Source organism: Schistocerca nitens, chromosome 1 (genome assembly GCF_023898315.1).
Source record: "Schistocerca nitens isolate TAMUIC-IGC-003100 chromosome 1, iqSchNite1.1, whole genome shotgun sequence".
In the NCBI taxonomy this organism is placed as follows: domain Eukaryota; kingdom Metazoa; phylum Arthropoda; class Insecta; order Orthoptera; family Acrididae; genus Schistocerca; species Schistocerca nitens.
The window spans coordinates 1,075,207,331-1,075,232,539 of NC_064614.1; positions in this window are offsets into that span (position 1 = coordinate 1,075,207,331).

Genomic DNA, 25,209 nt, shown 5'->3' on the forward strand with positions numbered 1-25,209 from the left:
ATTACAGTGTAAAACACAAACACATACAAGGTATAACATACATTACAAAACCAACACTAGAGAAAGAAATTTAAGAAAGAAAAAAAAAAGGTTCATGGGGCATCAAATTGTGCATGCACATTGCACAAAGTTCACGACTGTGCTGAGAATGAGGCACTAAATCACATTGTTAGAAATATCCGTAGCACTTCACTAATTACACAGTACTGACATCACATAAGGCTAAACGTCGGGTGTTGTTGCTACGTTGTGGCAACAGCAATAGGGAGTTCTGGAGTGTCTGCAGTACGCTGTTGAGATTGTAGTCAGACCCACGCATATGATCACGGCAGTACGGTAAGAAGACACAGTGATAGGCTCTCCTCACGTCGATTAATTGTCTCTGAGGTCTATTTGTTGGGATACATCACTAGTCTAGGTCTCTTCTCTCGCTGGACAGTACTTTACGTTTCCCAATATTGCAGTTCGACAAGGGATGATGGCACGTGGAGTGACTCCACAAGTGTGTGAGGTCATCCATACAGGATCGAACTAGGAGTGACGATTGCTAAAACTGCTCTCTAAAAGAGAGGAGAAGTTAGAAATGAGACCATACATTTGTTAGTGTGGCACGATACTGCTTTGTGTATGCAGATCGGCCAATGCTAGTGAGTTGTAAAAACCCAAACAGGTGAGTATATAGCGTCCCTTTCTGTCCTGAGGCACATGAGGCGCAGATTCTGACACGATATGTGATCTTCTTCGTGTACTCACGACAACGTGGTCTGCCGCAGGGAATCCCTCCAAACGGCTGCCGCGTCCGGAGAGCTAGCAGGCTGTCGCGTGTGGGTCGCGTGTCAGTGTCAACGGCCAGCCTCACTTTCGCTTGTGGCCTGGCGAGGGTCCCGCGTAATCCCTCAGGTATGCGGCCGGGTGACCGTCAGCCTGTGGACCGGATGTTCTCGCCCTTCACGTCATGTGGGGTGCTGACGCTCTTTTCTTGCAGGTAGCCGTAGACCTCTTGTTCCCGCTCCGGCCGGCCTCCGCATTGCCACGATCCTCGTCATCTGCACAATTCTTACAAAAATCTTATGCCTAACTTTTTCCCATGACCTTCTATGTTATAATAAATTTACATAATGAAACATTGATGGTCTGTCATTTCAGACACTCTTATTTTACTTTTATAGTTATTAATCTATGGCAATCATTATAACATCTGATCTAGACATGGAAATAATTTATTTTGATATATGTGTAGAGACCGATCTCAGTATTGTACATGGTGTGTGATAACTGATGCTTTGTAATGGATGAACAACTAAATGTGCGGGCCCGCACTAATATTACTATTAATTATATAGATCGACAGTAGACATGCTCAAGAATTAACTACCATATGCCAACGATCTACATTCTATGTCTTCTAAATAAATTATATTATTATGCAGGCTGAAGTTTTACTGAGCTATAAAGAACATGCAACTATTGTACGTTCGAACATGCAACTATTGTACGTTCGCTCGCCGGTCGTCCCTCCATCTCGGGTCTGTGGTTTCATGATCTGAAAAATAACATCCCAACAGGCGCGCGCCAAACACAACACTTGTGGTAGAAAACCCCCACAATATTAATCTAGTTATTGTAAAAATCCTAAAGTTTAATTTATCCTAGAATATGGTACTCTATTATTATTATTATTACCTTTTTTTTTTTTTTTTTTTTTTTTTTACAATACTCTCACATAATTCCTGTTACGTTGAGATGTCTCGCTGCTCGCCGCTATTGACGACAGTGATGTGCGCGCCGTACGACATGGCCTCCGAGTTCTCACTACGCCTCACTGAAACTCCAGAGACTGGGTTAGCCATGGCTATACACGACAATAAATTTATAGTTGCAACTTCCTTCTCTATCTGATGCGGTTTTCGGGATCAAAGCACACCTTTCCAGAAGCAATGTAATATGACCAAGCCAGGGGTGGTTCCTGTTGAGGATTCAGTCGCCCAACACACGCCAGCTACACAGTATGTCACGAATATCCAAGTATAAGTCCCTGGTTATTCATCTGTGACAGTCACGAGCAGCACGCTAAATCCCCAACCAGCACATTGGCATGGTAGGCTTTATGCTCGCATTTCTCTCGTCTAGGGCACCATTGGAGTCAAACGCTCACAGGATCACCCCGACTTGCAAGACAACGATGCTGGCGCAGCTCTGCAAAAAAAACTATACTGCCCATATTCATCCTCGAAATCGCGCAATATAGCACAATCTTGCAGTGCACTGACGCGTGCCTGCAAGCATTGGTATGAACGATTCACGAACTGGTTGTGGCCGCTATGGAGCGTATCACGACTTCTCAGAACGCTTCTAAGAGCACGTTCTTGTATGCGCCCGTTTGTGCAACATCTCGTCACTCATCATTATCCCTCAACATGGACACCAGATAGGAAAGGACAAAAACATTGCTCATGAAAAGGTAGTGTCTCCTACTCCATCGACATTGGAGATCGCGAACATAAACAAAAAGAGGATAGCAGCAGTAAATTCTTATGCAAGACAACGCAGCGTGTTAATACTTTAGCAATCTTAATCTATTAATGTAACGATTATTGTTCCCCGAAGAAAGGTTCATATATTTGCCTATTCTACTATGTACACTTCTTACACTACTACTATTCTACGAACTCCTTTATGTGAAAGATGTGGTGGAGTCCTATGGACTTCTTTCCTTTCAGCGTCTCCAATTCATAAGCATTGTGGTGAGCTGCTCTCCTTATACGGTACGGGCCGTTGTAAACAGAATAGAATTTTTGGCATTTCATTTTTTGTTTGTTCGAAAGTCGGAAAGACTTAACGAGCACCTTTTGTCCAATTTGGAAGTGTCGTAGACGAGCTCCCCTGTCAGCACGTCTCTTCCTGACCTCTGCTGCAGCCCGTATCCTCTTGAGAGCCAAATCCACTATGGCTTGGTGCTGCGTTCGCGCCCTTGGTGGGAAGTTTACGACCTTGGTTATCAAGTCCTTAGGAATCCGGTTTTTCAGTACTGTAATGGGTGCCAATTTTGTTATCCCATGGGGTGCCTCATTGATCACCTGCTGGAAGTCTTTAAGGAAAACGTCCCATGTCGTGTGCTGTTTGTTACAGTACAACCGGCACAAGTTTCCGAGTTCTTTAATAACCCGTTCTGCAGCATTCGAGCTCGGATGGTGTGAAGATATAAAAATGGGATCAATTTTACATCGACGCAACGTCTCCTTCCATGTTTTTGACTTAAACTGTGGCCCGTTATCAGAAATGATTCTACTCACATGACCAACCTGTGGTAGGAAATCCCGGATTAGGGCTCGTGATACAGTTCGTCCTGTTGCCCTCTTCAGTGGCGTAAAGGTAACGTATTTGGACGTTAGCTCAACAAACACTAATACGTAAGTATATCCTCTTCTTGTTCTTGGCAAAGGTCCCATCAAATCTGTTGCTGCTAATTGTCTTAATTTGGTCGGTACTATTGGGTATAATGGTGCCTGCATGCTCACAGTGGTGTGCTTAGCCTTTTGGCAGTCTTTATACACCGACAGTACCCTCCGAATTCGACGCTCCATGTTTCGAAAGTAACACATGGTCCTTAGCTTGAGATTGCACTTGCGTGGTCCGAAGTGTCCATAGCTGAGGTGAGTATGCCATATAACCTTGTTTATTAGGTGTTCAGGGATGCATACCCCCCATTCAGTGTCATTGGTATAATTTCGGTGGAAAATTATGCCTTTCCGCAAGAGGTAGAACTGCCTGATGGTGGCGTGTCTTCTGTCTATCCATTTCTGTTTCAATAACACTAGGGCAGGGTCCTTGTCTTGCTCCTTCTTGATGTCCTGCATACTACAGGTAATAAAATTTTCAAAGGCTACTTTCTGCATATAGTAAAGGCAGTAGTGATTTTCCTCCAGATCTTCTTCCATGTTGTGCTCAAATCCGATCGGTGACCGTGATAAGGCGTCTGCAATGATGTTCTGACTGCCGGGGATATATTCTATCGAAAAATTGTACTGCTGTAGATACGATGCCCACCTAATGAGCCGCCTGTGATTAAGCTTTGCAGTCATCAAGAACTCGAGCGCCTTGTGGTCTGTGTAGACCCTCGTCTTGCGACCAAACAGAAGGTATCTGAATTTTTCAAACGCCCATACAATAGCCAGCGCCTCTAACTCGGTTACTGAGTAATTCCTCTCACTCTTGGCTAGTACTCTGCTAGCAAACGCAATTGTCTTCCACACCCTGTTTCCTTCATGTACATAGTCTTGGAACACCATGACACCCAGACCGGAGTATGAACTGTCCGTTACTATGCAAAGCTCTTCTGCTAAATTAGGGTGTGATAGGATGGGTGCTTGTAATAATGCGAATTTTAATGCTTTCCATTCGGATTCGGCCGCCTCATCCCATTCCCAAGGAATCTTCTTTCCTGTAAGTTGATGCAACCGAGGACTGCTCTGAGTTTTGACATGTATAAAGCGGTTGTAAAAATTTATGATCCCCAAGAACCCCCTTAACTGCTTCTTTGTCGTAGGAATGGGAAACTTTTCAATCGCTTCGATCTTTTCGGGATTTGGCGCAATGCCCTCACCCGTGATGATATGTCCTAGAAATTTCACAGAGGACGTCCCAAAATTCGATTTTTCGATATTGATAGTCACTCCGTATTCCTTGAATGTCGCTAGGAGTTCACCGAGGACCGCATTGTGCTCTCCCCAAGATTTCTCCGCGATCAGCAAATCGTCCACATAGCTGGTGACATGACGTTTCAAATTATCGCGTAGTATGCCGTCCAGCCCCCGAATGAATGCGGCAGATGAAACGTTCAAACCAAATGGTAGACGACGAAACCGGTAACATCTTCCAAATGCTAAAAAGGCTGTGTACTGTCTGCAATTTGGATGGAGCTCGATCTGCCAGAAACTCGATTTTAGATCAACTGATGAGAAGATTGATATTCCATGGAAGTTTTGTAAGAGTTCCTCTAATCGTTCCGGTCTGTCTGTTTCGGGTTCTATTATGGTATTAATTTGTCGCGAGTCCAAGACTAAACGAATACTACCATCTGCCTTCTCGACTACTCTTAACGGGTTATTATAGGCTGAAGCCGTAGGTTCTATTATTCCTTCACTCAGCATTCGCGTAATTTCAGCTGCTACTTTCTGTCGATATGCCAAGGGGATTGGATAGGGTGGCACACGAAACTGGTTGTGCGGACGAACACGAAATTCATATTGGAAGTTCTTTATTGATCCTGTCTTGGGAAGGAAGACCTCCGCATGTTCTACTAGTAATTTATGAAGTTCTTTGCGGTGGTCGCTCCTTATATTCTTTATTGCTTCCACTTTTTCTCCTATTTTCTCCTTTATTTCTCCCATTATTCCGACTTCATTCTCATCCGTGTCCTCTCCCTTACCCGCAACGTCGACCTGTTCTTCCTTTCTGTCTTTCAGACACGCATAGTTTATCCGTACACAGTTAGACGGTAGTTGAGCTGGGATCAGCTGGTCGTCGAACTTAATGTGGACGGGATTCCCTTTCCTCAAAACCACTTCACCTCGTCCTAGATCAACTATCGCTTCATGTTCATTTAGGAAGTCCGTTCCTATTATCATGTCGATCGCCAGATTTGGCACGATCCAGAAGTTAGACTCTATTTTGTGTCCTTGGCAGGAGAATTCCAGTCTTGTTTGTTGGGTGACCTCCGTACATTTACCCGCTAATGCCCCTTTTATTTTGGTTTTCTTAACCGATAGGACAGGCCAGTCCATCTCCTGAGAGCACCTCTTGTATGCTGCCTCGGATATTGCTGTTATGTAGCTTCCACTATCTATTATCGCATTCATACTCTTTTCAGCTATTGCTACTGTGATAAGAGGCTGCCGATCTTGTCGAGGAGTTGCTTTATGTTCCTCGAGCAGGATTTCTGATAAATCTTCGTAATGTATCATCCGTAGTTGGCCAGGTCCGAGATTACGTGCGAAATTCCGGCGGCCTGTGTTCGCACTAGTCTGGCGTCAATCCCTTGTTAAGCTCCCCCTCCTCTGACGTGCATTAGGATTTGCGGGTCTAGTTTCAATCTCCTGGTTCCACTGTTGTCCTTGGTTTCGCTCTCTCCAATTACGGTCGCTTTGGCGTTCGTTATTCCTCCTATCCCAGATTCCTTGTCTGGATTGACCCTGCTCCCTGACGTTCTGGTTTCCGTGTCTTTGGTTTCCATAACCTTGAATAGCGTAACCTTGACTTCCGTGACCCTGGTTTCCTAACTGACCAGTGCGATTATGCGATCTGTTGTCGTCTTCTGTTCCTGGCCGGTGGTATTTGTTACTTTGCCCCTTCTTCCTGTCCTTTGCGTCTTGTTTATCAAAGACTACTTCGAGTTCGCGCAATAGACTCTTGAATGCTTCTATGTCAGATCCACACTTGCCGACAAGTGTCTGTTGGTACCTAACTGGCAATTTGGAAAAGCAAAATTTAATGATTTCTCCGTTACTATATGGACTATCTAAAAATTGATTCTTCTTGAGTAAATCATCAAGAAATTTGGTTGCGCTCCTATGCCCGGACACTTCCAGTTCAGGACAAAATATTATTTCCTCTTTAATCCTGTCTTGCGTTTCCTTTGACCAGTAGGTCCGCAGGAATGCACCAACAAATTCCTGATAAGTCCGACACGTCACTGCCACACCCCGCATCTTTTCCGCGGCTTGGCCTTCGATGTGTCCACACATGAATTCTAATTTAGCCTGGGTTGGCCATGATGCCGGTAATGAATTTGTGAACTGCATCACCCAGCTCTTCGGATGCATCGACCCTCCATTTTCTTTGAACTTCTGGAATTTTAGCATCGACAGGAAGTGATTGTGATCAAAATCCGTTCTGATCCTCGCACTGGTGTTGTCACTCGTTTCCGATACTTGCACGTCTGCTGAGTGTCCTGCTCTATCTTGCTGATAACTGTGATGTGCTACCTCTGTATCACAGTGGAAGTGGCACTCAGAATTCACTCTCCTAAGTGGGCTATAATTATTGGAGCTATTACTCGTTGTTTCTGCGTGTGCATTGTTAGTTCCGCACTCGGTCATTGGGCTAGAGCACGGCGGGCTTTTCCTCGGAGACACAATTCTGTGTACTCCATCATGGGTATCCGAACGCGCAGTGCTCGTGTGCCCGTTTTGCTCCAGTTTTGCTATCCGACTCTCTACTTCTTCCATTCGTTTCGTGGTGTTCGCAACCGCGATATTACCTTGAGTTTTTAAGAATGCTAGGGATTTTGAGTGGGATTGTGTTGTACGTCGCAAGCGCCCTGCGAGTTTAGAAGTTGCTTCCGCGACTTTCATTGCCCCTATTGCTGCCGTTTTGGCCAGGCCTGCTACTTTTTGTGCAGCCATTGACATTTGTTTTACTTCTCCACATTCTTTCTTTATTGTTAGTAATTCCCCACGAATTTCCCCTATATGCGAAATTATTGCCTCAGTGTCCTTCTTACGCTGTTCATCAGCTTCTTCCTTCTCCTTCTTACGTTGTTTCTCCTCTTCTTCCTTCTCCCTCTTACGCTGTTCGTCAGCTTCTTCCTTCTCCTTCTTATGTTGTTTCTCCTCTTCTTCCTTCTCCCTCTTACGCTGTTCGTCAGCTTCTTCTTTCATTGATCGTAGGAAGCTAAGTATTGGGTTTACGTCATCTTTTTGATCCTCTTCAAACGTGGGAGATGTAACTCTGGACACCTGGGCGCTAGAGCTCTGACGTGACCGAGCTGGCCCCTGTCTGCTCTCGTTCGTTTGATTATAAACTTCTGCTACCGTCTCGACCTGTGTGTCTGTCTCTGTTTCATCCTCTACCTCACTATCATAATCACGGCCGCAACGCTGCTCTGAGATCGCGTCCAAATCACCTTCCTCATCAATGACCCTGTCGTCCTGTGCTGCTAAAAATGTGCCCATCTCATCTCTGAACCCATCCTCGTCAGTAACCTGCCTCTTATCCATTATGCTATTCTCTTTTGTTTTAGTTTCGATCGCTAATAGTCGTGCCTTACTTCTCGTTATCATTCATGAAAAACAAATTTATCTAGAATGCACAATTAAATTAATCTACTCCATATATTTTTACACATAGACATAAAATTTCAACAACGCTGTTCCAACGCTGTAATCACAAACACAATTTGATGTGGTACAGAAACCGCACACAAATCCGACAAAGTGCGATGTGGTACGGACACCACATCAACGAAACACAAAAAAACAATGAACCAAAAAAATATATACACTGAAAACAAAAACTGTAATCATGCGCCGCTACTTAAAACTAAACGCGGAACTACCAGAAAAAAACTTGGGTATTAATCAATAAAAAAAATTAGAGAAAAAAAATTTGAATGTTCGTACTAAGAATACTGTTTGTTAATCAGTGTTTCTCAGGAAAGATCCGAGGCTAAGGGTCGCCATATTATGCGAGGTGCCGGGGCTAGCAGTGTATTTATCACTAAATTCTACTAGAATCCACATATGTCAATCATGCTCTAAGCCCCCCCCCCCCTATTCTAACTCCAACTTTTGCTGTTGCACAAGGATAAAAAAAATACGCGAACTGACTCTAATCAACCCTGCCAGTGGAGTAGAAGAGAGTTTGGCACCTGCAATAATTTAATTTTATAAATAAGTTAAATAAACAAAGGTTTCATTTGCATAGTGAGGAATGATAGGGTTGCTCTATCGATTAACAGAATGAAAGTTCTGTCCAAAATAACAATATGATTTATTAAGACTAAACACTGAATAGTAAAAGAAACACAGGAAATATAATACATCAAATTGGCTCAAATTTGGAGATTCATACAAACACTGTAAAGGTGAAGTTGTCCCTAAACTAGATCGTGAGGTTTAAGACGAGGTGGTATGTGGAGCCAATTCCTTTCCACTCAAATCTCAAGAGAGACACACAGCTAACCCAACAGTAATTGCTGCTACTCGAAACAGAACAAAGTTAGAAAAGGATGAACAGGCGCGCTCTGCTGAGCTCTGATTGTCACCTAGGAAAATCCCTATCTGCCGGTGCTGCGGACGTACATTACCAAACGGTCTTCTTATCTCCCAGAACACGATCTGGCGTACCGCAGGCGAGGGCTGGTTGCTTCGACGTCCTCGACCGAAAGGCGACTGCCGACCCCCCACAAGAGCACCCGTACAGGCCGAACACAGAACATTTCCGCCCCCACGACAGTGGCCGAGGTTAAACGTTCCAATCAGCAACTCGAAAACCGGCGGAAATTCCACTCCATTGCCGGAGCACTACCATTCCACCAATGGAGATTCTTGGCGCCAATTTCTGTGCTGATATTGCTACGTCACGGCGCTATGCCCTGAGCAAACCAATCACCGTTACTATTTTGCAGAAAGTGCGGGAATTTTCCCGCCACAACTGCCAGGGTACACAAGTCATTCCCACGCCTCGCTGGTAGCCCGCCAGAAAGTGTTTTCGCTAAGTTTCTCCGAAGTAACGGAACCTCTAGCCCAGCCGCTACTTCACACCCCAGCGGGCGTGTCTCTTGACAATGTCGGCGTCTGCAAAGCATTCACTCGACTGCCTCACACACGTCGGCTTAACCCGCCTGTCACCGGACCACCCGGGTGACGAGAGACGCTGCGTGGGAAGTCCGCGTGTGAAGGAATAGCAGCCCTCCACCGCATGCAAATAGAGAGGAGAGTCGTAAGATAGAAATATGAGAGGGGGCTCATGCCACCTCTCAAGCTAACCTTAGTTTTCTGTGCACTATTAAGAATTTTGTGGGGCTCTTCTGTTATTTTCACTTCTTGAAAACATGGTGCCTGTATCCTGATTCTAACCTAAGAATGATACCTCTCTGACACTAAAAAACAGAGGGATTCTGCTATGTGTGATGGCGCTCCCCCTGTCCCCCGTACAGTATCTGTAAGAACCTCAGCCAACCTATCTTGCGCTCTCCTATTCAGATGCAGGTTTTGTATAGTGTATTCGAATCTCCCAACCCTAGAAACTGACACTGCACTCATATGAGATATCGTTTCAGTTAGCAGCAGCCTGCTCAACTCAGTGTTCAAACAGCTCACAGCAATGTTTACCCAGGGCCGGTCATGGCGCTGCAGTACCTCCACAAAACTCACACTTGTGTGTGTAGTTGCAATTCCTATTCCAGCTGGATCATCCCTAATGGAGTTCTGCAATAAATTACAGCTAGTAACAGTGAATACTCTGTTCGAGTTTCACAAGAGGAGGAGGTGTGTTTGGAAAAGGCCGGAAGATACAGGAAGATTTTAGTTACATTACATCATGGTCAGGCAGAGGCTCCGAAATCAGATACTGGAATGTACGGCACATCTAGAAGCAGATACAGACTCATATCACGATTTAGTAGCGCTGCAGAGTGGGCTTAAATTTAAGAGACTAGTCAGGAAGAATCTAGGAAGAGAGATATGGAAGTGATAAAGAATGCAGAGATACTCATGAAGTTCTCTGAGGCTGTAGATACTGCGACAAGGAATAGCTCAGTAGGGAGTTCAGTTGAAGATGAAGGGACATCTCTAAAAAGGGCAATCACAGAAACTGTAAAGTAAAACGTAAGTAAAAGAAGGTAACTGCGAAGACACCATGGATAACAGAAATACTTCAGTTGATCGATGAAAAAAAAAAAAACTACAAAAAGCTCACGTATATTCAGGAATACAGAATTACAAGTCGCTTAGGAATGAAATATACAGGGTGGTCCATTAATCATGATCGGGCCAAATATCTCACGAAATAAGCCTCAAACAAAAAAACTACAAAGAGCGAAACTTGTCTAGCTTGAAGAGGGAAACCAGATGGCGCAATGGTTGGCCAGCTAAATGACGCTGCCATAGGTCAAACGGATATCAAGTGCGTTTTTTTAAATAGGAACCCCCAATTTTTATTACATGTTCGTGTAGTACGTAAAGAAATATGAATGTTTTAGTTGGACCACATTTTTCGCTTTGTGATAGATGGCGCTGTAATAATCACAAACATATGGCTCACAATTTTAGACGAACAGTTGGTAACAGGTAGGTTTATTAAATTAAAATACATACCGTAGGTACGTTTCAACATTTTATTTCCGTTGTCCCAATGGGATACATGTACCTTTGTGAACTTATCATTTCTGAGAACGCTTGCTGTTACAGCGTGATTACCTGTAAATACCACATTAATGCAATAAATTCTCAAAATGATGTACGTCAACCTCAATGCATTTGCCAAAACGTGTAACGATATTCCTCTCAACAGCGAGTAGTTCGCCTTCCGTAATGTTCGCACATGCATTGACAATGCGCTGACGCATGTTGCCAGGCGTTGTCGGTGGATCACGATTGCAAATATCCTTCAACTTTCCCCACAGAAAGAAATCCTGGGACGTCAGATCCGGTGAACGTGCGGGCCATGGTATGGTGCTTCGACGACCAATCCACCTGTCATGAAATATGCTATTCAATACCGCTTCAACCGCACGCGAGCTATGTGCCGGACATCCATCATGTTGGAAGTACATCGCCATTCTGTCATGCAGTGAAACATCTTCTATTAACATCGGTAGAACATTGCGGAGGAAACCAGCATACATTGCACCATTTAGATTGCCATCGATAAAATGGGGGCCAGTTATCGTTCCTCCCATAATACCGCACCATACATTAATCCGCCAAGGTCGCTGATGTTCCACTTGCCGCAGCCATCGTGGATTTTCCGTTGCCCAATAGTGCATATTATGCCGCTTTACGTTACCGCTGTTGTTGAATGACGCTTCGTCGCTAAATAGAACGCGTGCTAAAAATCTGTCATCGTCCCGTAATTTCTCTTGTGCCCAGTGGCAGAACTGTACACGACGTTCAAAGTCGTCGCCATGCAATTCCTGGTGCATAGAAATATGGTACGGGTGCAATCGATGTTGATGTAGCATTCTCATCACCGACGTTTTTGAGATTCCCGATTCTCGCGCAATGTGTCTGCTACTGATGTGCGGATTAGCCGCGACAGCAGCTAAAACACCTACTTGGGCATCATCATTTGTTGCAGGTCGTGGTTGACGTTTCACATGTGGCTGAACACTTCCTGTTTCCTTAAATAACGTAACTATCCGGCGAACAATCCGGACACTTAGATGATGTCGTCCAGGATACCGAGCAGCATACATAGCACACGCGCATTGGGCATTTTGATCACAATAGCCATACATCAACACGATATCGACCTTTTCCGCAATTGGTAAACGGTCCATTTTAGCACAGGTAATGTATTACGCAGCAAATACCGTCCGCACTGGCGGAATGTTACGTGATACCACGTACATATACTTTTGTCACTTTTGTCACTTTTGTCTATCACAAAGCGAAAAAAGTGGTCCAACTAAATCATTCATATTTCTTTACGTACTACACGAATATGTAATAAAAATGGAGGTTCCTATTTAAAAAAAAAAAAACGCAGTTGATATCCGTTTGACCTATGGCAGCGCCACCTAGCGGGACAACCATAGCGCCATCTGGTTTACCCCTACGAGCTAGACAAGTTTCGTTCTTTGTAGCTTTTTCGTTTGATGCTTATTTCGTGAGATAATCGGCCCGGTTACTATCAATGGACCACCCTGTATAGGAAGCGCGGAGAAGCTAAAGCGGAGTTGTTGCACAAAAGTGTGAAATATCGAAAAAGACATAACTGTCGGAAGGTCTGACTCAGCATACTGAAAAATCAAAACAGCCCTCGATGAAATTAAAAGCTACGGTGGTAACATGAAGAGTGTACTGCAAATTCCATTGCTCAATGCAGTGAAAGAGCAGATAGATGAAAAGAGTACACTGAAGGCCTGTATAAGTGAGAAGACTTGTTGATGTAATAGAAGGAGAAACAGGAGTCGATGTGCAAGAGACACGACATGCGCTATTATAATTAGAATTTAAAAGAGGTTTGGAAGAGTTAAGATAAAATAAGGCAGAAGGGATATATAAGATTAGTTCAGAATCTCTAAAATCATTGCGGGAAGTGGCAACAAAACGACTATCACCGTTGGTGTGTAGAATGTATAACACTGACGGTATGGCGGTATACCATCTGACTTCCGGAAAAATATCATCCACGCAATTCCGAAGACTGTAAGATCTGATAAGTGCGAGAATTATTGCACAATCAGATTAGAAGCTCATGCATTCAAGCCATTTCCAATAATAATATACAGACGAACGGAAAATAAAATTGATGACGTTTTAGATGACGATCAGTTTGGCTTTAGGAAGGGTAAAGGCGCCAGAGAGACAGTTCTGACATTGCGGTTGATAATGGAAGCAGTACTAAAGAAAAGTCAAGACACGTACATAGGCTTTGTCCGCCAGGAAAAAGTGTTCGACAATGTAAAATAATGGAAGATGTTGGAAAATCTGGGAAAAATAGGGGTAAGCTATAGGGAGAGAAGGGTAATATACAACATGTACAGGAACCAAAAGGGTATAATAAGAATGGACGGACAAGAGTGACGTGTTCGGATTAAAATAGTGTAAGACGCGAATGCAGTCTTTCGTCCCTACTGTCCAACCTATACATCGAAGAAGCAATGATGGAAATAAAAGAGAGGTTCAACAATGGCATTAAAATTCAGCGAGAAACGATATCAATAATAAGATTTTCTGATGACATTGTTATCCTGAGTGAAAGTGAAGAAGAATTTCAGGATCTGTTTAACGGAATGAATATTCTAATAAGTATGGAGTATGAAATGAAAGTAAATCGAGGGAAGACGAAATTAATGAGAAGTAGCAGAAATGAGAACAGTGATAAACTTAACAACAGGCTTAATGGTCGCCGAGTTGATGAAGTTAGGAATTCTACTACCTAGACTGCAAAATAACCAATGACAGACGGAGCAAAGAGGACATCAAAAAGAGACTATCCCTGACGGACAGTTTGAATGATGCAAGTATAGAAGTGGATACGTTGCGAGAATCATTCCATCATGCAGTATGCAGACAATTTAGTTTTGCATTTTTACCACCGCAGCAGTTCTTAACTAGCCTTACCCGGTTTGTTCTTCGGGAGCGATAATAGCAAACGGGTTTGAGTAAGGAAAGCTAAAGAGGGGGAGACAAGGATGGAGTTGTGGGACCGTAGCAGTTCTTAACTCTCCTGGCCCGGTTTGTTCTTCGGGAACGATAATAGCAGACAGTTGTAAGCAAGGAAAGGAATAGTGTTAGACAAGGATGGAGTTGTGGGGATACTAATTAATAATACGACCGATGAGATAGCGGTCACGGCTCCCGAATACTGGTACAAATAACGTTAAATTGTCACAGCTGATGTTGTATTGGCCTGAGAAGCCATTGGGCCAGTTGTCAACCCAAAATTTAACCTTTCTGTATGGCACCCTGAACCCGGGTCTCCTACACTCGTTGGAAGAATTTGTAACATCGCAAAAGAGTAGGTGCTTAGTGAGTACAGCAGTATCGCAATAACCAACGTCACGATTTTATACTCTGTTTCCGCATGTGACGGAGACCTGTTCCAACTATTTGTCACTCATGAGCAGCTGCTGTACTTCAACGAAACAGAAGCGTAATTAGGGATCCCATCACTATTAGGGCTTCGTTGTACTTTGAAAACCAAAAATATTTATAATGGAAACTTAAGTCACACCTACAATAATGAACAATTTTCGAAATTAAAAAATAATGAGTTTCAAAATTTTGTTTGTTAAGATTTTTTCTGATTAAAATATAATATCAATTCATTAGTTCTTGATGAATCTACTTTACTCCACATCGCAGAAATTAAAAATACCAGCCATATCACGTACTGTGTTAGTAACTCATTCAATTTTTTCTCATAGAAGAATTTGCAAATGCATGAGAAGGCTTAAGCTATACGGTATTATATAAGAATATCATTATAGGTTTAATAATATGAGAATGATCATTCCTTCCTTTCGGTCATAATCAGGAAACAGAAAGATAGAAAATTCAAATTCCGCTTTTTTTTGTTTTGCAGGTACAGCCAGAGATTTTAAAAAAATAAGTGAGTCCCATGTGAGGAAAAAATCTGTGCTAATGCTGTACCACTGGAACGATTTCAATCAAATTTAGTACACACGTTACTGTATTTACCATCTGGAAATAAATTCTGTTGGGGTAAGAACGACAAGGTTTCTGCTGTGTTGGGGGTGATAACACAGAGAGATGAGGGGGAGGAGGAGGTGGATAGACAGACAGAGAGGGGGAAGGAGGGGATAGACACGGATAAGATGTGGACGAGATGGGCAGGGAGCGAGGGAGCAGGAAACGGACAGAGAGAGAGGAGACGAGGAGATGATCAGTCAGACAAGATAGGAGGAGATAAACAGCGTGAAAGGAGAGAAGGAGATGGCGTAATGGAAGATAGGAATAAATACATGCTAGGGCAACGCCACGTACTCAGATAATCAATCTGTAAGCAAAATCTGAGGTTTCGAACGTTGTTGCAAACTCCTTCTTCAGGAGCCTGTTTTTCCCACTTTAGCCGTAACGGAAAACTGATTTTTTTAACTGTGGAAAAACATGATAATCATTGCTGCAGTCACGTGTGAATGCAACAAACTAATTGTGCACAGTATCAGCGAATGAGAGCTTATGCAGTCGTATCCCACACGTTTTCAGTTTCGAGCTCTTGGCGCTGCCTCCGGTGGCACCGCGCGTGGGCGGTGTAGCGAATCGGCGCGCTCGCGTGTCCGCGCCGTCCCGCCATGCATCAGCTGCGGCCAAAAATGCGCCCCTACTTAGCACGCCACTCATTACGAATATGGCCGCCTTGATTTGTTGTCCCGCGGCCGGGCCGACCGGGCCGGACGCCCCATAATGGCACCAGAAATCCTCCCGTTCGCAATTTCGCCTGCCCGTTCTTCCCCCGCCGGCGACGCATGAGGCATGGCCGTCGCCGCCGCAGGATACTTAATGTGTCCTCGCTGCATATTCCGCCTTTAGCGGCAGTGTATTGCTCCAGTCTTACCCGTCGTTGGTGCCGTGAAGCACTGCCCGCAACGCCGTTATTAATACGCGGCATTGCGGTTCCATTGGGAGAAAATTCATCACGCACTCGTGACTTAGTTATTTGGGGTGACTTTATGGATTACCAGTCTGTTCTTACTCGGGGACAGCGCATTCGTCTTGGCCATTTGATTAACTTTGCAGAAGCGTTAGAAATTCCCATTAAATATCCATGTCTGCCTGCTTCTCAGTATCTGCTTTCACAATCATGCTATCATTACTGTCTATAGCATATATATGTAGTCTGATTCAGGTGCCCCTACCGATGGGTTTATGTAATCAGCGACACCTTCAAATACCATGGACGAAATTTTCATATTCCCTTACTCACTATGCACTGACTATTAGTCCTACATCAAAAATGAGCGGAGCCTTTTTGTAGGCAATATAATGTAGTTAAATTTTATACTGGTATACGTTTTCGCTAGAGGCCGTAGTTTTCGAATTATTGAAGAAAACATACAAAAGTAACCTTCATGTATCTTTGCCTAGAATAACTCGAAAACCGTGGCCACCAGCAAATACGTATCCCAGTACAATATTTAATATTAAATTTCCTACAGAAAGTTCCTGTTCTTTTTTTTCTGTAGGACAAATAGACTTCAAGTGGCGACCAAGAGAATATGAAAATATCACATGTGATTTTTGATGGCGTTGTGGGTTGCATAAAACCCATGGGTAGGGGCAGATGAATTACCCTCTGTATATAGGCCTACATATGAGAAATATAGACTAAATGACTCATGAATGCCGGCCGGACTGGCCGAGCGGTTCTAGGCGCTTCAGTCTGGAACCGCGCGACCGCTACGGTCGCAGGTTCGAATCCTGCCTCGGGCATGGATGTGTGTGAAGTCCTTAGGTTAGATAGGTTTAAGTAGTTCTAAGTTCTAGGGGACTGATGACCTCAGAAGTTAGGTCCCATAGTGCTCAGAGCCATTTGAGTCATTTGACTCATGCATGACTGTGTTTCTGCTGTTGATTTTCTTTGCATGTGTAGTATTTACCAATCATTCTTGGCATCAAGCATAAGTGACAAAAAAAGAGAGCCCTTTATCACCAAAAGTAGTTGCTGTTATTAAGGTGGCTTTCTTGCACCCAGGAACTACACAACAGCATCACAGGTCCAAATAGGTGTAGGCAAACTACACAAAACAGAAGGCAACACAGATTAGCAACAGTTAAGAATAAATTACAACATAAATTGTATTTTATGTACCTTGATTGTGAAAAGGATGCATGTCAATGTAGTTAAATGTCCAGTAGAAATGTTCAGTCTCTGTACAAAGTTGTAGTCCGGAATCCAGTTAAAGATAACTAATATATAATTGGAACAGTACTGCACAGATGCTGAACAGGTCACTCGGTGAAACTTCATCAACTAGTAAATGAGTGACTTTAATATTACTGCCTGTGTAGTTATGTATGTAAAATATAACTTCATTTCATCTGTACAGGATGATTTTTATGATGTGAGCTGATGAGCTATCCCAATAAGCGTAACGTTTAAGTTATACATTTACCAGCTGATTACGGTTTAATAAGTGACCTATTCAGCATTTGTGTAATACTTTTCTAATTGAATAGTACAGGCTCATGCTTCTTGTACGACTAATGGCTCTGAGCACTATGGGACTCAACTTCTGAGGTCATTAGTCCCCTAGAACTTAGAACTAATTGTACCTAACTAACCTAAGGACATTACACACATCCATGCCCGAGGCAGGATTCGAACCTGCGACCGTAGCGGTCTCACGGTTCCAGACTGCAGCGCCTAGAACCGCACGGCCACTTCGGCCGGCCTTCTTGTACGACTGCTTGTCTTATCTCCAATAACTAATATAACTTGTAAAACGTGCAGTCGGACTCTTCAGGGCGGCGACTGATGATGTCGTGATGCAAGCACCGTGCTGATCTCTTTTTTCTTATGTATTTATTTATTTAAATAGGCTTACGGGAGGTGCCCATACAACCGGCTCAATAGTGGAATGTCGGTTATGACCATACGAACCTGAGAACGACACAACACTGAATTTATGAGCGAGGAAATTCCCCGACCCGTCCGGGAATCTAACCCTGGCCCCTTTTGTTAGTAACTCGTCGTGCTGCCGCGTAGCTACGTAAGCGGACGTTGATGTCATCGAACTAACTGTTGATACACTCTGAGAGGAGCCGTGCGTGCTCTTATATCCATATTTGGCAGATGTACCGGGTGATCAAAAAGTCAGTATAAATTTGAAAACTTATTAAACCACAGAATAATGTAGATAGAGAGGTAAAAATTGACACACATGCTTGGAATGACATGCGGTTTTATTAGAACTAAAAAATAAAAAAAAACGAAGTTCACAAAATGTCTGACAGATGGCGCTGGACAGCAAAACGTCAGTGACTGCGCATGACAATCGTGTATAAAAGGAGCTGTAATGAGAGAGAGAATCAGATGCGCCAGCAGTCGCAGCTTGTTGACGTTACCTGAAAAGGCGCTTTCAGTGAAGCTGTATTATCAAAATGGGGAATGTGCTAGTTCAGCGTTACGATCCTATCGCCATAGGAAGGGGATTCGAACGGGTAAAGGTCCGTTTTCAAATGCAGCTGTGGTGAGAATGATTTCGAAGTTCGAATACACGGGTTGTTTAGAGGATAGACCCCGTAGTGGCCGACCGAGCACAAGGCGTAATGCTGCTGAGACAGTTCAGGAAGAAATGGAGAGTGTAGCGGGTTCGTCTGTGCACGGGGAAGTCAGCGCTCGTGCAGTCGCACGTCGCACCGGCATTCCGTACACTACTGTTTGGTTGGCACTGAGGCGTACCCTCCGATGCTATCGGTACAAAATCCATCAACATCATGAACTGTTACTGGCGATTTATTGAAGTGGAGGTTATTTGCGGTGTGGGCGTTTCCAAAGATGGCGGAAGATGAAGATTGGTTGAGTAACGTGTTGTGGACCGACGGAGCTCATTTCACGCTCCGAGGGTCTGTCAACGCCCACAACTGCAGAATTTGGGCTACCGAAAATCCAAGAACTGTCGTGGAAACTCCACTGCACGACGAGAAAGTCACCGCATGGGTTGGATTTACCACATCTACCGTTATCGGGCCTTTTTTCTTCGTAGAATTGCGTGATTCTGGTTTTGTAACTGCCACCGTGACGGGTGAGAAGTACGCCGATATGTTACAGAACCGCATCATCCCCAGCCTGGCTGATAAACACCTCCTGGAACGTACAATGTTTATGCAGGATGGCGCTCCACCCCATGTTGCTAGACGCGTGAAAGATCTCTTGCGCGCGTCGTTTGGTGACGATCGTGTGCTCAGCCGCCACTTTCGTCATGCTTGGCCTCCCAGGTCCCCAGACCTCAGTCCGCGCGATTATTGGCTTTGGGGTTACCTGAAGTCGCAAGTGTATCGTGATCGACCGACATCTCTAGGAATGCTGAAAGACATCATCCGACACCAGTGCCTCACCATAACTCCGGACATGCTTTACAGTGCTGTTCACCACATTATTCCTCGACTACAGCTATTGTTGTGGAATGATGGCGGACATATTGAGCATTTCCTGTAAGGAACATCATCTTTGCTTTGTCTTACTTTGTTATGCTAATTATTGCTATTCTGATCAGATGAAGCGCCATCTGTCCCACATTTTTTGAACTTTCATATTTTTTTGGTTGCAATAAAATACCATGTCATTCCAAGCATGTGTGTCAATTTGTACCTCTCTATCTACATTATTCCGTGATTTATTCAGTTTTCAAATGTATACTGACCTTTTCGTCACGCGGTATATTCCCCTGGGAACTACACTCCTGGAAATTGAAATAAGAACACCGTGAATTCATTGTCCCAGGAAGGGGAAACTTTATTGACACATTCCTGGGGTCAGATACATCACATGATCACACTGACAGAACCACAGGCACATAGACACAGGCAACAGAGCATGCACAATGTCGGCACTAGTACAGTGTATATCCACCTTTCGCAGCAATGCAGGCTGCTATTCTCCCATGGAGACGATCGTAGAGATGCTGGATGTAGTCCTGTGGAACGGCTTGCCATGCCATTTCCACCTGGCGCCTCAGTTGGACCAGCGTTCGTGCTGGACGTGCAGACCGCGTGAGACGACGCTTCATCCAGTCCCAAACATGCGCAATGGGGGACAGATCCGGAGATCTTGCTGGCCAGGGTAGTTGACTTACACCTTCTAGAGCACGTTGGGTGGCACGGGATACATGCGGACGTGCATTGTCCTGTTGGAACAGCAAGTTCCCTTGCCGGTCTAGGAATGGTAGAACGATGGGTTCGATGACGGTTTGGATGTACCGTGCACTATTCAGTGTCCCCTCGACGATCACCAGTGGTGTACGGCCAGTGTAGGAGATCGCTCCCCACACCATGATGCCGGGTGTTGGCCCTGTGTGCCTCGGTCGTATGCAGTCCTGATTGTGGCGCTCACCTGCACGGCGCCAAACACGCATACGACCATCATTGGCACCAAGGCAGAAGCGACTCTCATCGCTGAAGACGACACGTCTCCATTCGTCCCTCCATTCACGCCTGTCGCGACACCACTGGAGGCGGGCTGCACGATGTTGGGGCGTGAGCGGAAGACGGCCTAACGGTGTGCGGGACCGTAGCCCAGCTTCATGGAGACGGTTGCGAATGGTCCTCGCCGATACCCCAGGAGCAACAGTGTCCCTAATTCGCTGGGAAGTGGCGGTGCGGGCCCCTACGGCACTGCGTAGGATCCTACGGTCTTGGCGTGCATCCGTGCGTCGCTGCGGTCCGGTCCCAGGTCGACGGGCACGTGCACCTTCCGCCGACCACTGGCGACAACATCGATGTACTGTGGAGACCTCACGCCCCACGTGTTGAGCAATTCGGCGGTACGTCCACCCGGCCTCCCGCATGCCCACTATACGCCCTCGCTCAAAGTCCGTCAACTGCACATACGGTTCACGTCCACGCTGTCGCGGCATGCTACCAGTGTTAAAGACTGCGATGGAGCTCCGTATGCCACGGCAAACTGGCTGACACTGACGGCGGCGGTGCACAAATGCTGCGCAGCTAGCGCCATTCGACGGCCAACACCGCAGTTCCTGGTGTGTCCGCTGTGCCGTTCGTGTGATCATTGCTTGTACAGCCCTCTCGCAGTGTCCGGAGCAAGTATGGTGGGTCTGACACACCGGTGTCAATGTGTTCTTTTTTCCATTTCCAGGAGTGTATATACGAGACGTAAAGCCGAAGAATAACATAGTCCGTGTTACCTGCGCCCTCTATGACATCTGGCCATAACTACAAGTATGTTCCTCAGGAGGTCGGCCTTGCCGTGTGGCGCCCTCAGTGTGTATGGCTGTTTCTCGTATCTTATGGAGGACACAGCAGTTTGTATGTTTCAATTGCTTACTATGCACTGCAAAGCAAATTGTAATAATCTATATCGTTGGCGCTACTGTAAGTACAAAGCTATCACATTACTTTCTTTTTAATGTTAAGAACTCATCGTAAATACGTATTCCTGATTATTTTGATTAGTTTGAAAGAGTTGAAGAAGCGTTTTCGAGTACTACTTTTCGAAGTCGATCTTGGCAGCAGACAACGATGATGAGCATGAGGAGAAAGGCAAGTATATTCTACCCATAGCTGTTGAAGAAGTCTACAAGGCTGTAAAACTTATAAAAAGTGTAAAGCGCCAAGCTCTAGCTGCCCAAGGGCCGAATTATCACAGGCATTCTCTGTGACCCATAGTTTACAATATGTTTGAGGTGAGAGATCGTATGCCCTACGAATGGCTGAAAGCTACTAGCACTTCCATATTCACGGCAACTGATAGGCAAATTTTGAATAATTTTGAAGGTATTAGTCTTAATGTGTCTCTTGCACAACTGTACGGTTAGATTATTAGGGTAAGGATAGAGAAGGAAGTAGGAGAAGGCGAAGAATAAAACTGATTGACCAGAGCCCTCCTGTTTAGAGGAATTATTTATATAATAAATCTTCTGGTGAAGGTAGTTGCTACAGGACTGACCACACAATCGCTATGTTTGAATCTTCAGTAGGCCTATGGAACAGCTCCTTTAAATGATGTAGTTCAGCATGAGAAACAACTGTGTTTCGAATACCAAACAAAGTGTATTCAGAATTTTTACTCTCATAGATATTGTTACGAGGCTATACAGAGGTGTCAACTCTTTCCAAGCTCTATTTTGAACAATCCTGTAAAACCTGGGGAAGGAAGTGTAGTAATATGGGAATACCAGTGTTTGACAGCATGCTAACTAAACACTCTTTTTTCTACCGACATTTAGGAAATAGTAGCTATAGATTTGGAACAAGGAATGTGTGTGCTTCTGAAGTTGAGAGAGAAGTATGATTTAGGGCTTTAATAACCTGTATGAATAAAAGGGGAATACCTACATCTACGACAGAGTCAGGTACAAAACATACAAATGGAAACAGCTGTACGAACGATCGATTTTGGAGCTTTGAAAATTCTCATCATCTAAATCAAGCGCCTCTGCACGATGTGAAAATAGGCTTGCATTTCATGCAGGATGAATTACTTTCCATCAGACTATGACTTCTGTTTGTGTGTGAACAGTACACTACACTTTTTGTGAGAGCTAACGACTCACAAAAGACTCATGCCTCTTTAGTGCATGATAAGACAAGAGCACACAATACAAATGTGTCCATTCTATTACAAAAAGAATAAATGAAATCAGACAGGTTAAATGCGTATGGAAATGAGTAACTTTTGTAGTTGGTGTTCACAGTCATGTGTAACTTTCTAAAAGACATACTGGTCACCGTTGACTATAGAAAATATATGTTTCCACTAGCTTAGTCTCTGCGTTATATCAATACCTTAAGGCCGAATTTGCAATAGTGAAAATCATTTATTTCTACAGTCACTGGCGAATGAGAAGTCTTTTAAACGTAGCCCCTCTTGCACTGTTCAGAAAGAAGGCAGCGTAGACAACAGTTCAGAAGTAGGTTTGTAGAAGTTCCTGATGTGATGATTGCAAAAGAACGACAGGATGATGATTGGTAGTGTAAGAAGAGGGACGTGGGAAACTTCGCTCGAGGGCGATATAATTAGCTTTTATGTGTATACTTCTTTACATTCTCTGTTCATCATTTTCCCCCTCCCCGCTTGGTCCTCAGGGACCAAAGTTCCAGACTCCATTTAGTTTCTATCATTTCGTATGAATAATATGCAAATAACACATGGAAAATCAGGTCCGTCTATTTTGTGTTCTATGCTAGCCTCTAGCTTGCTCAACAATTTAACCCTAGCATATTTAGGTCTCCCTTGTATTTTTGTGAAGACGGTCAACTAATTTTGAATATTTGTTTATATTTGTCCCTCACTGCAGGTATCTCTGTTTTCCCGAAAAAAATATTTTCGACTTTGCTATGTATGGTATTAGATAGTTGTGTCGAACACTTGAGTGCACGTATCCTGTTTTCCGTTAAATTACTGCACCAAGATGTCCAATTCTTGATTATCCATCCAGCTGAACATTTATTACCATTTACTCAGAGAAAAATTCGACATAGTAACACTCAGCCGAATTATGCAAGTACTGACGGCAGTTCGTCATGTCTGCAATTCTGATATAATCAACTGCCTATTCGGGCTTTAATTTATGCAACGGTTAATTTATATGAGGTTAGTTTTGCTTAAAGTGTTCAATCAATTCAGTGAGCTAGATACCAGGCTGGTTGCTGCAAGCCAATTAAAATATGCTGCTAGGTGAACGCAATACTGAAAGAGAGATTATAGGTATGTGACACAGAAATCTGGGACGTGAGGCAATCAAAATTAAACGTTCGCAACAACCCTTCTTGAATCGTTGCAAATAATCATAAACAGCATAATAAAATATTTAGAATAGGCATTTGAGGTAGGGTAAAAACCAGTATTGGCCCGCTGCAGAAAGAGCAAGATTCTCCAATGTCGTTTTGATTGGGTAACAATGGAGCAGTGACATGTGTGACATGACATGGCATTACGATTTCTTGTCCACAGCAGGACAATGTATCTGGGACGTCACCACCAGAATGAAAACCTGAGGCGCCGTTAGCAACAGGATGCGATGAAGGTAGCAGTGGAAGTTGTTGACAAAACTGCTACATCAAAGTAGTAACGGGTAGTAAGGCACCTTAAGACGTCAAAACTTCAGCAGAACAGAACTATGGCACCACTGGTTTTTCCCCAAGGCTCTAACGCACGGAAGTCGCTCGCAAAGTAGATCCCTGAACTTCTTCTTACTTTTTGCATGGGTTCGTATTATGTTTAAAAAGAATCCATGATGATTTCACTCACAGATGGTAAAATGTGCCGCGGGAACGATATTAACTAATTATATATAAAGAGATCAGAATAAACACAGCGTATTGTGTTGTTCTTGAGAGTTAAATTTGTTGTATAGTACAATAAGCATTCATTAAAAATATTGAACGGCAAATTAAAATATACCATGATTTCCAATTGGCTAGAAATAATCAATCAACTTAAAATATAATTACATAATTCTGAAATGCATTTATTTCTCTAATCTACTGTACATCTACATCTATATGCCGCAAGCCATCTGACTGTATGTGGTGTAGTGTACAGGGTGATTTCAATTAACCTTCCGCTACTTGAGTCATTGTAGACGGAAAACTATTTACCGTGTGGGTAACCTATTTTATAGGAATGATTTTGAGAGTGAGTCACGTTCAGACTGCGCACTATAGGATTAGCATTGTTAGAAGAGTTAGTGTCATGTTTCGTCGTTAGTGGGCGGTACTGGTACTGCGATGTAGGGCTGAATGGCAAACATCAGTGCACATTACAGTTGCAGACAGTCATCATGGGTCTGGACAACGTGTGCAGGGCCTTACACTTAAAGCTGTTGTATAAAAAACGGCGATATTGCTGCTGCCCTTCTCGAGTTTCGACGCACTGAACAAAACCGGAGAAGTCTTCTTTCCGCACTAGAGGTTGAAGAACATGATTCGAGAGTTTCAATTAAGTGGCAATTTGACAACTGCTCCTGGAGAGGCCTAAGGTCAATTGCGCCACACAGTGTTGAGGAAGCTGGCCGCTGTGGCCGAGCTGTTCTAGACGCTTCAGTCCGGAACCGCGCTG